Consider the following 16,262-nt stretch of genomic DNA (forward strand, 5'->3'; position numbering starts at 1 on the left):
TTAGTACACAGAGCAAAATTTATAAATGCTTTCTTTTTCTTTGATTGTTAATTATCCTCCACAATTATGCAACAGGTGACTTGGGTTTTGTTTTTTGTTTGGGTTTTTTTTTTCCTTTTTTAAAGAAAATTATTTTGTGATCTGTATGCCCTTCTATTCTGACAAGATACAATCTTTGGAAGAATCACCTATTTAGTAGTATCTGCTCAGTACCTTCAGGGCTGTGGTGGGCTGACCCCGGCCAGCAGCCAAACACCCACCCACCCTCTTGGTCACTCCTCTCTCCCAAGGGTGGGAAAGGAAATGGAAGGCAAGAAGACTCATGGATCGAGACAGTAACAGTTTAATAGGGAAAGTAAAAGCTGTATGCACAAGCAAAGCCAAAAGAGGAGTTTATTCACTCCTTCCTGGGAAGCAGGGCCTCAGCACATGTAATGGTTGCTTGCACAGAGAAATATAACCACAAACATCCCACTTTCCTCCTCATCTCCCTGAGGATTTATTGCTGAGTGTGACATCCTGCGGTATGGGTCAGCTGTCTTGGTTATATCCACAGCCAACCTTGAGCCCACCCTCAGCCTACTTGCAGTGGCAGGGAGAAAGGAAGCACTGACACTGCACGAGCACTGTTCAGCAATAGCCAAAAGACTGGTGTGTTACCAGCACTGTTTGGCCACAGCCACAAAGCACAGTCACACAGGGACTGCTATGAAGAAATCTTCTTGTTTTTCTCATTGGTAGTTGTTTTTTGACACACCTTTGTGCTTTTCTCTGCATTGTCTTCCCAGCAGCATCTCCAGTTCCCAGCTGAGTCTGTTTCATTGCCATTTCATACCCCATGTATCCACTAAATGATCTGTGATTAAGTGACTAAAGTTGACAGTGATGGACTTCATAGCTAAGACTGCACTCAGGCTTAAGAAGGGCAGAGTTCGCATCACTGAGTTTTTCTTTCAGGTTGTCTCCACCAGTTAATTTTTATTACTTTTGAAGGTTTATCTGCAGAATGTGGGCTAAGAACTTCTTTTCAGTAACAAAATGTTGGGTGCTAGAGGATTCGAACTTGTCATGTGCACTCTAAGTATTTATGCTGGTTGTACCCTTCACAAAGGCTTTATATTGGATCTTCTGCTTGAGGGCTTTAGCTTGCATCCTTTAAGACACAAAATAAAAGTCCCAGCCTCCCATTGAATGCACTGTGAAAGCCATAAAACGAAAAGTATGTAGCCTAACTAGTTTTATTCTTTTTAAAATAGACAGGTCTTTGAACAATATAAAAGTGAGCTTTGTTGCTCCAAACATGCCCTGCTTTTGCCTGAAGAACTGACATAAATAATACATCTAAAAATGATGACAGTTTATCAGCTACAAACTTACATTAAGGAGGCAACCAACCCAGCACAATCAAACTAAGTGGCATTGGTTTGCTTTGTGTGCTTCACTGTATTGGGGTCTTTTGTCTTTGCCTGTTATGTTTCCTCATAAGAAAATACTTTCCATTCTGCTAAACTAGGACATAGGATGCTGCCCACATTAAGTAAATTAAAATTCTTAGCTATCATCAGAAGGTTTCCAAGACCTCACCTGAGAGTCCTGAATTATGTGGGATGCTCTTGTGCGAGGTCTGTCCTCTGCTGAAGTCTAGTTAAGATTATTTTGATAGTTTCTTCTTTTTTTCCCCACACTGTTTTACTACATGCAAAGTAGGAAGTAGTGTCCTGTCTTACTGTCAGTATAGAAAATTGAAAACAAAACCATCTTTAACGAACATGTTAATAATAATGGGCAGTATTAGAGATCTATTGATTATTTTCCAAAAAGGGGATATATATTCTGATGTCAAACGAGAATACAGTGCTTTGCCACAAAAATAATTTGCAGTCCATTATGCATCATTTAGAACAAGGAGTCTGAAATAAGCCTTTCTGATGTTCTTTTTTTTCTTTTTGTATATAATATACATGAACTTTATCCACATGAAAATGTTGTAATCTTTGTGTTCCAGTTCTGTTTATATTTCTACAATTTCCCAACTCTTTTATACCTTCTTAGTGTCAAACTTGCAAGGACTTTCAGGCTGTCAGCAGTGAAATTTTGGAGATGCCTTATCTACTGATGATGAATTGTTTTGTATGTTGGCTACCATAGTCAGATCTGAGTATTCATTTTGTCATGTATCTAAGTCGGGTCAAATGCATGAAGTATAGGGCAGTGTATTCACTTTTGTAAATCCAGGTATCTCGGGACTTTTAATGAATGTATATGGCGGTTTTGCTGCACGAGCAGTTAAGCTTTTTAGATAAGGTGTACCAGTGCTAACTCAAAAGCTTGAGATCCATTTTAGATAAGAGAAGATGATCATGTTTAAGGGTTTTTTTCTGGACTGCTATTTGAAAAATTTTAACCCTTAAACAAGAATCTTGCCTGCATTAAGGATCACAAATAACATTGCTTTTGTTGAAAGACAAATGACTGCTAAGACTTACTGTATGCCTCCGTTTACATCATAAAATTAGTAGCTACAACATGTACATTTATAAATATAATTTTCTTGTGTGGTAGTTCTAAATGAATGCATGCTATACTGTTGTAATAAACTCCTACTAGCCTGCTTAGTCTTATTAGCTAATGCTGCAGAAGAAAATCCTAGACCTGTCCAGATGACTTTAATGGGACATCATTTCATCCTATTGTTTACCAAAGTGCCAAAAGCACTGTGGCTTTAAAATGCATTGTTAGAATTACAGAAGATTTTGTGCATTTTATAAATTTATACTTGCTGTTTGGTGGAGTTAAATTGTTTTGTTTCCTGTAGTCTCATCCTATATTGCATTTCAGTTTTTCAATAAAATAAATTAATTCTGTTCTATTAACTTACTTCCTTCATATCTTCCTGGGTCTTGAAAGATAGGGCCCAGAAAGCATTTGGAGTTGGTCAAGAATCCCCGTGAACATTGTCTCTGCTTCTTAACTCTGACAATGTTCATATGTAACATGGCTTTGAAGTGGATTCTTCCTGTAAAAGATTGTCCTAGCATCTGAATATGATTTTTTTTTTTTTTTTGATTGACCCTAAAATGTACTGTTTGACTGAAGCAGTATATTCCCGGTAAATTCTGTAACCAAAAAACCCAACCAAGCATGAAAACTTATTTCATTATTCCAAGTATACGCTTTTCTTAACTTAGTCTTTATTTGGCTGTTGGTTCTGCTTGACTACTGAATTCTCCAGATACTGGCTAATTGGTTAATTGAATATCAAAATTAGTTGCTTTAATTCTCTGTGTACTCAGTGTTGCAGCCAGAGGTATGAACATTGTTTTCAAATTCTATTTTTTATTATTTTGCATCAGATGCATTTTCCTGGCATGCTAAAATAATGTTTTAATATTTCGTTCTTACTCGTTGTCCAGACACTACAGCTGCGCTTGACAATTTGTTGCTTTCTTTATTCTTAATTAGAAAATTGTGTCCCTGTATGTTCGAGTTGACCATAATTTTCTGTACCCTTAGGGAGATCAGTAAATTAAATGGGTCCTTGTTAAAGGACCTTCAGGAAGACTGACCCAGCCGATCTCAATGATAGCTTCAACAAAAGCCGATGAAGATTTCTATGGCAATTTAGTTAGCTATAGAGATTGTCACTATTTTAGGATTGAATTTGTCAATTGAAATTTTTCTAACCTTTTCTTAGGTGATCTTTTATTACTCACTGTCATTTACCAAGGTATTTTTGTTCTTTTTGTAAGGAAGCTTTATCATTTTAATTATTCGTGCATGTAAGCAAAATGGGAAGGAAGAAAGTTGGAGCTCTGTTTGGAGATGAACGTAAATGAAATGTATTCATCACATAAAATTACCAAGAAATTGGAATTTTTCAATTATAACAGAATGTGTTGGAGTAGCTTCAGTTTCCAGAAATGATGTGATTAAAATACTGTAATAAAGTTTCTGTTACAGTGTAATCAATTCACAAGGTTTGAAGCACATTTTCTTCTTACGAAGACATTATTTTAACAAAAGAATAACTTGTAGGTGAAAATGAGAACACAAAGAGCATTTCTGTATAGATCCCTTCATTAATGAAATACATTGCTGTTTTATATTTTTCTAATAATGGAAAGATAAATTCCAGATTACTGTGCAGTATGAATGTAAATGCTACAAGACAGACACAAAATACACCTGAATGAAAGAATACCCGTGGTAGCAGGATCATAACTTATTACTAGGCACATTTTCTCACAAATGAGAAACATTTGTTTCCACTGTCCTACACAGCTAATCAGAACATGAATTAATTCCGTTGTTAGAGCAAGAAGACCAATTCAGCTCCACCTTCCCACCAAAAAAGTAACTTTTTTTGTTGAACATTGCAACAGCAGTGCTCCATGGTAGCCCTTCCCCTCACTTGCCTTTGCATCTCACACCCCTCTGAAGAGAGAGATGTGGGAGCCTGTCTTGAGGCAGGTTCCTTGTCTCATACCCTCTGAGTCACAGAAGACAAATTATGTTTGGTCGACATCAGCTTGTAGCAGTGGATCTTGTCAAGAGTGAAATGGTAAAGAATGGAGCACAGCTTAGTAACTGGCAGTGACACTTCCTCTAGAAGATTGTTGTCTGAGATGTTCTAAGCAAGGAGAAGTCTAATTCTACCTCCTAAATATCGCCTGTATCAGACCACCCTGAAATGCTGAGCAACAAATAGGTTTTGTTATTTCCTCATATAACTCATTCTTTGAAAAACTTTTTCTGCGACTTCTACATCATCTACAGGGCTATATTCCCTTTACACAAAGACCAGAGAAATTTTGAATTAAATTCCTGTGCAAATGTAGTCAAGTGCTTGTTTCTTTTGCTAATAAAATTTCATCAGCAATGCAAGTAGAAAAGAAAATCTTCTAGCATCGCTGTTCTTTGGGGTTTTTAAATGCAAAAGTCTAGTCTCATAGCAATGTGTTGTTTAAACAGAAATTTATGGCATAATAATTAGCAGAGTAGCATGTATCATAAATATAACTGTGTATAAGAACTTTACGCCAGTTAAAGAGGTGCCACATATCATGCCTAGCTCACTGCTAAGAGGTGAAGAGATGTCTGTACAAGAGAAGGGGACAGCTTGCAGGGCTTGTCAAAATATCTTGTCATCAGTCTGCTGATTAAAATTCAGAAGGCTTCAATTTGTGCACCGTCTAGATCCTTTGTAAGGTTTATGTTTTAAACAAGTTATTGCAAAGGAAATGGTGTTTGATAAGCAATGGTCAAGGGTAATTGGTCTGGGATTTTTTTATTCGTATGCTCTCTTTTTCGCAGTTATTGATTACTTTGAGGTTGCTTTCTTTTTTGCTATTAATCCTGTTTATAGTCAGTTATAGACTTTAGCACAGTAATTCTTAAATCTTGAGTATGTTGCACCAACGTTAATAGTTGCATCCTGCTTTTTTAATCCAGGCAGAGAAATATGAAATAGCAGATGTTCAACTCAGTTTTTCTATTTTGGCATCCTGTCATTCCGAAGAAAAGCTTTAAACTCTCTAATACTTTTTTTGGTGGGGGGGATTTTCATATTTGGTTTCTGAGAAGCTCTGTGAGAGACTTCACTAGAAGGAAAATCTGAAGTATTAAACTATTGCAGAGAGAAAAGATTGAAATCGTCAGAGGTTGTTATTCAGACTCCTCAAGACTTTTGTAGGAAGACTCACAAGAAATGTTACCACCCTACAATTTAAAATGGCCCTTACCATCTTCATAAATAACTTCTGGGGAAAATGAAATAGGATGCAATATGCTGCTTATACAGCACAGAAAATTCATGTGTTGCATAAAATAAACTCTCAATGTTGTAATACCTGTTCAGGGAATGTAGTTTGCTCTGTATGAAAGGAAATATTTATGGAAGTGTATATGAAATTACTGATCATTAGAGAAACATGTATGGATGCATACAGGATTTTTCACTTATACTGAGAAATAAAAAAGAAGCAATAATTTCTGCTCTGTTTATCAGACAGAAGAGATTTGGATAACAGCAGCTTAAACCAAGTATTTGGAAAGAGGATTTATTTAGATATCACTATATGACAGCTGACCCTTTTGAAGCTATCCATGGTCAGCACTTTTAGACTGAGGCATCTAATGGTTAAATTTGAGGAAAATAAGCTTTTGCACAGTTTGGATGACTCTGGATATGACTGAATAAAATACCAAGGAAAGAATGTAGTGCTTGTTGCTGACAGCTGCCATCACAGAATCCTAATTTATGATAAAATTTCTGATAAATTTTCTGATAAAATAACATAAAGAATAAGAATTGAGGAGAGATTGGTTAATCAAATTGAGCATCTAGATATTATTACTCATAAAAGCAATATATGGAACAGTTGGATTGCAATTTTTACTGCAGATCCACTTGGATTTTTTTTTTTAAACAGTGCAGGATCAAAATTCAATGTCACTCTCCAAAGGTGGCTTGAAAAGAAGAAACAAACTTTTTTTTCTATTGCTACATGAAGACATCTGAAACACTTTTGTATTTTGGTGGTTTATTCTTTTAATTTTGCATTAAAATGTCTACTACAGATGGATTACAAACTGCAAGTTTTACTGAGTCAGAGTAACTATATAATCAAAATAGAGAAAAGATCTTGCTTCTTGTTGTTGATGTCTCCTAAAGTCTTACGCTTAAATATTTTTGTTCTTTTCAAAGTGTCATTTACAACTTAGAGAAAATCTCCAGAAAGGCCGTACAGGTTCTGAGGAGTTCAAACAGATTAAGACTTCTTGCAAATTTGTAGTAATGGAAAATCTACCATCATTTTGCTGATTTTTGGAAGTAAAAACATATATTTAAGCATTTTAGTGATTTGTTCATTTGCATTTTAAGGAAAAACTGTGTATGATTTTTTCAAGTAATCCCAGAACTGCATAAGAAGTGAATTCAAAGATTCAATTCTGATGAAGTTAGGATTATTCAGTGATTTTACTAGGTGTAAAAAATTAAGCAACAGTGATGAAATCTGATTACCTTTCCCCTAACTTTCTCAGATATATATTCTTCTTTGAAACCCTTTACTTGTCTTTATTTTCCTTCAGTGTAAGTGAATGTTGTACTTCATACACTGTTTCAAGATGGAGTCTATTTATGTAATCAATAATTAAATTGAGTATAAGAAACTTGGCCAAAATGTTTTAAATAGGTGGCATGATTGTTCTGAGCAATATGATCGCTCAGTTGCTCCATCCAGATAAGGAAACTGGAAAACTGGGACAATGATTTACTTGTCCAAATATAGTTGTAGGTTCCTAATTTTAGGGTGACTTATTTTAAAGCAATTAATCTCACTAGGTGAATCCTTCTTTTACCATAATATGTCACTATGTATCGATTGTGGAAACAGAAGGTACTTGCAGATTCATAAATCTAGAGTCTCCTGTTTGTATCTTGCTTTTGGGGTGAGAGGTGGGCATGTCCCAGCTGGATGGAAGGGACACTGTGGACACCTAGCCCAGAGAAAGGATGTCACATTTGACAGGTGCCCAGCTAAAGGATCAGGGTTGGGCATACAGTAATGTGTATCCAGGTAAATACAGATAGAGGCACAGTTAAATACCTCTTTTAAGTCCTCATTGTGATGGTTTTTACCTAAATTCTCTTTTATTTGATGAATAAAAGGCAAGAACTTTCTCACTTCTACCCCAGCTTGTGTTATTATCACATTAATAAAATTTGAGTAATCATGTAGCCACCACAGTTAATGACTGAAAACAAGGTCATGTTTACCTGATACTAATAAGGTATTTGTATAAAATTTATTTAAAGACATTTTTTTAAAAGCCTATGGCAAGAGTTAAGTTTAGCAAACCCATCTTTCTGTGCAGCACAGTAGTAAGTCTCCTATAACCATATCTAGCAGCCAGAAGCAGTGTAACTCTCATCATATTGATCTTTTGATAACTGATAGCAGACAAAGCTATGCAGTTGCTGTAGACTATACGTACAGAGACAACTGTAACTTGGAGCTGGCAAATCCCAGGAACAGTGAGGCTTTGGTAGGAAACTTAAACTCTGTAGAATCATGTTGTTATTTATAAAGCTGCATTCCAGAAGTGGAGATACATTGAGTTATAAACAGTTTGTAAATGCTGTTCAGAACAGGAGAGGACCTCCATCTATGACTAGCACTCTTCCGATGTCATCTACTCTGCTCTCTGCAGTATGGTGCTGGGGAAGAGACCTATTTTAATGGTAAGAGTAGGTGTTCTGCATGAAGGGGTCTTTGGTATACTATCTGTTAACTTGGATTGTGTCATGCATCATTGTAATGTGCTTTAGATTTGCGCTTAATGACAAGAAGAATTTCAGATGTGTTATTAGATATACTATGACTATATTTATGCAAAGCTGCCAAAATATAGCAGCACTGTTCCAGACATTCTTTTACAGACATTTTGTTATAAGTATTTTCCCTAACAGAGTAATAGTACATATATACCTTCACACAAAGCCTAGAAGTAGAATGGAAAACTAAATGCATACAATTGTCTGTTATTTCAGTGCTGCAAATGTCTTTGTTAAAATTAAAAGATATGTTGTTTTTACAGATACAACATTAATATTTCAACAGAAATATTTTATTGATTCTCTAGCTCTTTATGTATGTGAATTGACAGGAAACTGTCTTTTTACCATGTACAAGAACAACTAATAGGTTGTACTAGAGAGCAGTTGTACTCTTGTTGTACTGCAGAGGAGGACTCTTCAGATGTTGATAGCAACTGCTTTGATCTAACTGACAGAAGGCAATCTTTGTGCTTGCAGCTTGTGTACTTCTTCAGGACTATAATTTAACCTTCCAGTCCAAATATGTCTGTAAACCTCAGCAGCATGTTTAGCACACGTATTACTGCCAGTTCTACATTGTTTCAGTTTCCAAAATGCAAAGGAGATCTGTCATACCAAAAGGAGGAACAGTACTCTCCTTTTTTTCCCTACAACTTTTGTTAAAAAAAAAAGTTGTAAAAAAAGATGTTTTCTCTGCATGGAATTCACACCACAAGGGCCAACACAACCTTTTATATTGCATCAAGGCTCTAGGAGATTCACAGAAGGTTCTGCAGGCATCTGCAAATGAATTTTCCTCCTCTTTTTGTTTGAAATACTGGTTACAATAAACATGAATGATTATTAATATTTGCTTTCTTGTTGAGTGTAGTGACTCTAATAGCTGTGCCTGGGTGCTCTATTCTGCATATTTATTTTTGGCGTGAAGCTTCATTTGCCAACTTAACTATAATGCTCACATCGTTCTCTTAAATGCGTGAATAAATAATGTGTGCTTTATGAAATGCAAAATCAAAATAAAAGTTAAGATAGGCTTGTGACGTGGCACTTATTTCTTATATACTAGTTTAGAGGTGGGTATAAATATTAAAGCATTAAGATGATTGTGGTTCAAGTACTTTGGGTAATATTTATTCCAGTGGCCTTTCTCTGAATTCATTTTGATAATTACATTATTTTAATAATACTGTATAAAAAGTCAATGAAGTAGTTGCCATGATCTTCAAGAGATCTTCATAAAAGCTATGTTTACAGATGTTTCTTAAACAATAAATATGATACTCCTAAGAGAAATATACAAGAGGGTAATAATATCTAGAGCCGCCAGTTTAGGTGTGTATTCCAAAAGCTTAAAGGCTCAATTATTCCATAGAAGGAACTGCAGAGATTAACCAAATTGCATAACAAAAAATGCTTAAATAATATCAAATCTGCCGTAACTAGAAACTGAAATGTATAAGATGCATGAAAACAAAAGGGATGTGTGCATAATACCCATCTACAACATCTGGCACAAGGGATATTCAATTCTGTGTGGCCTGTTTCAACCTGATTAAAATGGTATGAATCAGTAATACAATTAAATAGTCATTATTCTAGTGCTGTAAAGTGTGTACAGGAATAAAAAGAAAAGATATTAGATTGTTTTCTTCTCCTTTATCTGTTTTTCTGAGTTTTGTTTTTCACTACTTCTACAAAATAGGCCTTTATCTCCTGACATCAATAAGATTAAAGATCTGCTGAAATAAAAATATTTCAGTGAGACAAATTGGTTAACTTGCAATGCATCAAGGCATTTTATAAATTTATTTTTCTTAAGGTATTCTAGTTATATCCTCAAATTTTCTTTATTCATATTAACAATGCAGTCATATGAAATCATATTAACAATGCATTTACTAATATTTAATGATGTTTGTCATTAACAGGCTACTGAGGTTATTACAGTTCTTTAATTCTCAATGAATCTCTAACTGAAAGTTTAAAAAATGTTCTAAGTATGTTCATTAATTAATTTGGTAATTAATGAAGTGTGTAGAAAAGACATGGTCCCTTGCACAATCAGATTAAATAAATATATCCTGTAAATCTTAAATTCATTCTAAGTAAGTCATGTTTTCTATTGTTTCTTTTAAATAGTTTTAAGTCTATAAAAGTCAGATATTGTCAGATTGCCTTGATATTTTTTGAATGTAACTGCCTCTCCAGAGAAGAAAAATGCAGGCTGGACCTACTTAGACTCCAGTGAAGTGCCTGTGTACAAGGATCAGCTTTATGTTCCATAGAGTGCTGAATTAATCCAGCCATTTCAGTGCTAGTGCTGTCTCTTAGTTAACTTCTGTCTGCAGTGGGGCTGTAATAGTTATACACTGATAAATAGCCTCCTGTAGACTTTGCGCTGCCTTACACCTACTCTGTTAATTTACAGGCCATGAGATTAGCAATTTTGGAAAAAATAGTCCACATATGTAGCCTGTAAGTGGTGGAGAGTTTATCACATTGATAATCCATTTAAATTGTTATTGTTTTCAGTTCAAATTTATGACTTATTTTCAGTTTGAAGTGTTAATTGCATCTGTAAGATGTGGAATCTTATTACTTTTTATGGTAGATTTTTAAAAACTGAGTTGATTAAATTATTTTGCCTTCTGTTTTAGGATGTGTTTTAGGATGTATTTTAGGTTTTTATATGTTTTTGTTGTGCCCTTTCTGGTTTTCAATGTCAATTTTAAATTGTAGATGTTCAAACTTGGATATGTTATTCTAGAGGTGATCTCAGTAACGTGTACTGAATTTCTGCAGAGCCTTTGAAAGCAGTCTACGTAGGCAGCAAGAGAAGAAATTCCTTTTGGGCAAGCACAAGCTGTAGTCTTCCGGTGGTTTTCTATAGCGACATTTACCCTGTGGTTATGAAGGTGTCCTGGCATTCAATACTTGAAGAATTTTTTTGCCTTACAAGGCTCCATAGAACTGGCAGGTTTTTCATTTCCCTACATCTTCCATTGGTGAGTCCTCTGCTCTGCTGACCTGAATGGCCTCATCAAAGGGGCAACATCACATGGGTTAAAAGAAATGCATAATTCCTTGGCTCTGGACACTTGACTTCTTGCTTAGTAGTCATAAGGAGTAGTTTCCAGTACAGCTGCACCAGATGATGTTTGTAAGCACTGAAGGAAAGTCCTGTGTCCATGCATATCAGTTGCTCAGCTCCTAGTTCCCAGTTATCCCGAGTGTTTCCATCTGGGCCCAAAAAATTTGTCTCCTTTCCCATCTCCTTCTTTATGCTTCAACAATATCTTCAAGCTAATTTTTCCAGGCCAGCATATGAGAAGACTCATGTATGTTTCAGGGTGCACAACGCAACGTCTTTTGAGAAGAGTAGTGAACTCAGAGCAGTTCTCAAAGATTCACTGACTACATGAGGCCTTGTTAGCACATTTGGTCCTTCCTCTGATCTGTGTCTTATTGCACCTGAACAAGAGAAAACACTACTAGTGCCAGCTCACACATTAGTGTTCATAACTAGCAAGCATCATTTGCTCTCTATGCACATCTCATATTCAGGCTATTGGCTCACTGTTTCAATCTCTAGTATCTTTTCTGTATGCTATCCAATTTTAATACATGCATTTTAATTTGTGGCTTACAGACTTGGACCTTCTAATGACTCACCAATGATTTGTGCAGAGGCAGTCACCTAATCAAGTCCAAACGGCACTGTGCAGAACTTCATGAGTTCATCATAGCTGAGTAGGTTGGCAATAGTACAGAGTAGGCAAGTACAAGAAATTTTAATGCATGTTAGAGAAAATAAATTCAGCTAACCAGACTAGTTGTGATGAGTTGCACTCATGAAGTGCTCAGATACTAAAATAATAGACTGGATAATTATCTTAGAAAGGAGTATGATAAACTCATAGAGTTATTGACCTGGCTCTGTAGCATGTGTAATGTTTGGATACAGTAAATGTTAAAAACCTGATACTTAACTTTCTCAACTATGGCCTATGCATAATAATCCAGTAAACTTTAACTAGATAAGAAATTTAACTTGCCTGTGTTGTTCACTATGAGATCATTCAGGATTAAAGAAAAGCTTGTAGTAATACTATGGTAGCCATTGTTACCTAAAGACAGAAACAATTCAAGACTGATAGAAGTTAGTATGTGTACATATATTTGATTAAACAAATCAAATAAAGCATATTTGATTAGGCAAACTGCTAGACTGTGGAAAAAACCAAAGTTTGGAGGGTCAAAAAGTCTTTTCATGTCTGAAAAGCAGTAGCCCTCATGAAAAAAATTACCTTGGAACAACCTTTGATAACTTAAATAGAGAGGGAGGGGAATTAGAGTGTTAAAGAGCCTATCTTCTCTGAGAAGCAGAAAGATAGGTAATATGTTTTCTCTTTGACATGGAAGAGGCCAACTAGAGGTTAGAGTGCAAATATCTGTTGAGAACATTCAGATTTTCACTTTCATTGTTTATTATATTCATTTATTGTTGTCTCTTCAGAGCCTCATATACAAAAAGTATAGGTGTCCTATCAGTAGTTGCCTTAGAAGCCTTGGTCTGCAAAGCATTTAATCACAGGAGATGAATAACTCCACTGCCTAAAGCTACTTCTAAAGGATACAGAATTAAAAAAGAAAAAAAATCACTGTTACCTTTAAACACAAGTTATCTAGAAGAAGAACGAAGAGAATGTCCTTCATTTTTTTCTCCTTGAGCAATTTATCCAACCTAAATGCAGCAGAGAGGATCTGAACAGAGTACATGGCAGTAGCTCCAGGGAGTGGCTTAGGCTGCTTTGCTCTGCTTTGAAGTTTTTGGCTTGCCTTTGTTTTTTTCTGAATGTTGTATGGGGAGAGATTTAGAGTGCAGGGAGTTCAGACTGAATTATTGATTTGTGCAGATATTTAAGCCATGGGCATTGGCACCTCTGCCCTATTATGATTTATGTGTTTCAAGCTTATGTTTGCCAGACACCTAAAATACCCTTTTGCATTCATCATACCAGTCAACCAAAACAGAGTGCTCAAAGGCATACAAACCCCGGTGGACCTTATGGCTTGATTTGGAAGAACTTCTGCTAGTTTAGCTAGTAAAGATTTTTAGTAGGGTTTTTCCTACATTTTAAAATTGGACTTGAACTTGTTTTCTGAGTTTGTTTTTGAAACCCCATAAAAAGTCACCAATTTAGTCTGCAGAAATTAGGCTAGATAAATTCTGTACAAAGCAACAAAGCACCCACAGACTTTTCCATAGTGATGGCACTCATTTCAGTCTCTCTGCTCAATCTAGCTGTCAATTTTTATGAAATTTTCAGGAAGCCAATATACCTGAGGTCACAACCCTTGTATCAGATTTGGTTACAATTGACTAATGGGTTCAAAAGCTGTTGTGGGACAACCTGACAGATGGATAGACATGGCACTCCCATAAGGTGCATTTCTGTTGGAAATCAGGCTAAACTTGCTGATTATTTTTTTCCAGCAGCAACCAAGAAGTATTTATTTCTTTTTGATCCATTCCTGTACAAAACAAGATCTATATTCATTCTTTCAAACTTTTTCAGACCTAGGGTGTATGATTCTGATTATATATTATATCTGAAGGTTTAAAGTTTATTTTAGAGCTGCAAATTATTATAGATTTATTTATGTACAGCTTACAAATAGCATGGAACAGATTACTGAGAGGCAGCTTCCAAGAGAACAAAGGAAAATAAGCACACTGCGCTCTTTCAAAATGTGAGTTATGTGATTGTGCAGCAAATCACGTCTTCCTTCTGGTTTTTGAAGGTGAAAATATGGCTTCTTGAGCCTCCCACAACACTGTTCCCCTTTTGAGATAGTTTGGGGTACTATTCATCTAAGAGAACAGTGAAGGAGTTGCCTCCACAAAGAGACTACAGTTTTTTTCACCTTTAAGCATACAAAGGCAGAATTTTTTCCCCCTCCTAACCAGTCTGTGTAACATCTAATGGAATATATATTCTGATCACCACATATGTCAGTATCTTTCACTAAGGAATTACTGAAAAAGATTATCATTGTCCAGTGGAGCATGTAGTCACTGTTATGTTACAAATGCAGTCTGGAATGGGATCTCCACAGTTTTATGGCAAGGATGAATAATCTTTCTCAGTTTAAGAGAAAACTTTTGGATGTATTTGGTGGGCCACACACTAATAATGCACCTGTCTTGTTTCTCCAGTCTCCATTCCACAGGGCTCTCTATAACTCTTGCACAATTTTCTGCATGATGTTGTGCTATTTAATGCCCAGCCATTTCACAGTGCACATGATCATTCAGGCCACCACCTCACACTGCTAGGTGTTTCTCTAGTCCTCCGTACTGCACAGCACTGTTGTGCTTAGCATATCCCATTCCCAGACTATACAGATTATTTCTCATTCTTAGTACCACAACACTGCCAAGCGCTCCCCTGAAAATGGCATGTCCATGCTGAATGGTTTATCCCTGACTCTGCTTTCACATCCAGTTTCATTTAGGTGGGGAAGGAGACTCCATGGCTTTCTCCTATTTTAACTCTTGGTTAGTAGAAGAATGTAGCCCTATGAGACATTTAGATTCTTCTTCTGCTGTCATTTCAGGGCAATTTATTGGCACAATTATTATGCACTAATAGTAAGTCAACTAGCTACTCATTAATTTGGAGTTGTGTTTGCATTGACAAAGCGTACACAGGTATCTTTAAGCTTTCATTCTTCTGTTTAAAAAGTGAAATATATGGGAAACTTTCTCTAATGTTTACTTAACCTCAAGGCCTTTTAAAATATTCCACCTTTGATCATTAATCTTTACTGGGCTAATATTTCTATGAAATACAGTTTAATGTATTTTTCCAAAGTTTTATTTCAGGCAGTTATCTTTGCAAGATAATCATGTGAAGTATAGAACTGATTTTTTTCTTGGTCATCATTCCCTTTAAGTGTGGACATTTTTGAGCTTACAAAGCATTCTAAATTGGTCAGTTTAAAATGAAGGGGTTTGCAAGTTTTTTTTTCTTAGTTTGGCATCTTGGGGCAAATGTTATATGTGCTTTATTTAGTTTTATCACTGTTCTGATCATACTCCCAAATTTTACTGTGAACCTCCTTTTACTGTTAGCATACATATAGCATTTTTTCCTGTTAGTGCCTACGTCCATTAGTTCTAGGTCTTTCACATGATTACATGCAAATCTTACATTAAGTATGTTATTCATTGGTGTATGTGTTCTCTCTGAATGTGGGACTGAGGCAAATACTTTGATGTAGTCAATCCAAACTATGTTAGACTCCTTGTTAATTAACGTTCTTGATAGGTTTTTCAAGCAGAAAATCCTCTGTTCCTCTCTCTTTTTTTTTTTTTTTTTTTTTGTTAACATCCTTCTGCCATCCAACCAGTGAAATATCAGGGGTTACCATCAGGTGATACAGTCAGTATTAGCAGTTCCCAAGTGACTTGGGAGGATGGAAACTTTTGAAGGCTCTTGCCTCTCCTTCATTTCTTAGGAATAACAGTTTTGCTTTTAGGGTTTTCCTGTTAGTATTTGGCAATCTTTTACTCCCATCACTGTCCTTGATGTCCACATGGCCTTTATCAGTTTTGTCTGTACTATAATTCTGCAAGAACATTCTGGTTTAAGCCTGTAAAGCTCTTAAACACCAAAGCTCTGGCTGTAGTTAGACCATATAGGCACCACTTAATTGCAAAGAAAAAAAGAATGCCTGTTTAAATTATTGTTCATTAGCTTCTTGGATAAGGAAGTTGCTCTGATTTTAGCTTTGCAGTAGTAAATGATGCCCTGTGCCTAGATAGGTCTTTTGACAAGGGGCACAAAGTTGTAGAAAAGACAGCTTTTCCTCTGATCCACTAAGCAAACTAGAGTCTAGTTTGCACATTAGAGTA

The 16,262-nt window shown here is 35.8% G+C and overlaps 1 protein-coding gene across 1 annotated transcript in view; it reads left to right on the plus strand.

Moving 5' to 3' along the window:
* Positions 1–16,262, plus strand: part of RNF180 (ring finger protein 180) — a 138,893-nt gene that overhangs the window by 94,359 nt on the left and 28,272 nt on the right.

The sequence above is a fragment of the Grus americana genome, chromosome Z (genome assembly GCF_028858705.1).
Source record: "Grus americana isolate bGruAme1 chromosome Z, bGruAme1.mat, whole genome shotgun sequence".
NCBI lineage: Eukaryota > Metazoa > Chordata > Aves > Gruiformes > Gruidae > Grus > Grus americana.